This window comes from Crocodylus porosus, unplaced genomic scaffold (genome assembly GCF_001723895.1).
Source record: "Crocodylus porosus isolate Cpor-Errol unplaced genomic scaffold, CroPor_comp1, whole genome shotgun sequence".
NCBI lineage: Eukaryota > Metazoa > Chordata > Crocodylia > Crocodylidae > Crocodylus > Crocodylus porosus.
This window is the reverse complement of record NW_017728921.1, coordinates 14,666,596-14,667,268: the sequence shown is the minus strand read 5'-3', so window position 1 is coordinate 14,667,268 and position 673 is coordinate 14,666,596.

Here is a 673-nt window from a genome sequence, read left to right as displayed (position 1 = left end):
GAGTAGGGGGAGGGGGAGGCAAGTGTTTGTATGTTCCTTTGCTGTGCAAATTCCTTAGCAGCAGGATGTCTGTGCTTCATGCTGTATTGGTATCAGCATTCGTCCTCTATGTATGGAAGCAGCATGCTCTTTTCCTTCCCTCTGGAGACTGGGTGCTGTACTCGTATTACATGCATGATGCAATAGATCTAATAAAAATAACTTTTAAAGACATGAAACCTTGTGTGGATGGTAGAGTGTTAGTCAATATTGCAACACTCTCCATTCCATGTGAGCATTAAGTCATCTTTAGAACAATCTCACATCTTGAACAGATCAGCTTGCATCCTCTAGGCTTTGTTTGACATTTTTAGTTACCATTTGTTAGTCTTTTTCCCTTGTTGTTTGTTTCTTTTATTTTACCCTTTATCCACAGTACATACTAAGCTTGGGAAAGCCTTCCCATTTCCCTACTGTCTTCACATCCCTTTTGCCTCACTAAAATCCACCGCTTTAACTTAATCTTCCAGTGTCAAGGTTTTATAGGATGCTCTCTGCTTCTGCTCCGATTCCTGAGCCATGCATTTGTCTATTTAGCTTGCTGCCAGACATCCTGTAGAAGAATGAACCTCTAGACTTGGGAATCATCTGATCAAGAATGTTTGTTGGTTGATCTGACTGCTTGTGTAATGGA